Raw genomic sequence first — 704 nt, 5'->3', positions numbered from 1 at the left:
TGCACAGGACTGAATATTTACAGCAGAAGTTTACAAAAAAATGTACACATGACAGTGTTTGTCATTTGGCAGGACTAATGATAAGCAATAAGCAATGAGGATTTCTATAAAATAGTATTAAAAACATCACATCTTGTTCGCTTGATACATACAGTGGGTACGGAAAGTATTCAGACCCCTTTAAATTTTTCACTCTTTGTTTCATTGCAGCCATTTTCCAAAAATCATTTCTCAGTAATGTACACTCAGCACCCCATCTTGACAGAAAAAAACAGAAATGTAGACATTTTTGCAAATTTATTAAAAAAGAAAAACTGAAATATCACATGGTCATAAGTATTCAGACCCTTTGCTGTGACACTCATATTTAACTCAGGTGCTGTCTATTTCTTCTGATCATCCTTGAGATGGTTCTACACCTTCATTTGAGTCCAGCTGTGTTTGATTATACTGATTGGACTTGGTTAGGAAAGCCACACACCTGTCTATATAAGACCTTACAGCTCACAGTGCATGTCAGAGCAAATGAGAATCATGAGGTCAAAGGAACTGCCTGAAGAGCTCAGAGACAGAATTGTGGCAAGGCACAGATCTGGCCAAGGGTACAAAAAAATTTCTGCTGCACTTAAGGTTCCTAAGAGCACAGTGGCCTCCATAATCCTCAAATGGAAGACGTTTGGGACGACCAGAACCCTTCCTAGAGC

The sequence above is a fragment of the Micropterus dolomieu genome, linkage group LG23 (assembly GCF_021292245.1).
Source record: "Micropterus dolomieu isolate WLL.071019.BEF.003 ecotype Adirondacks linkage group LG23, ASM2129224v1, whole genome shotgun sequence".
Taxonomy (NCBI): domain Eukaryota; kingdom Metazoa; phylum Chordata; class Actinopteri; order Centrarchiformes; family Centrarchidae; genus Micropterus; species Micropterus dolomieu.
This window is presented reverse-complemented; position numbering follows the sequence as displayed.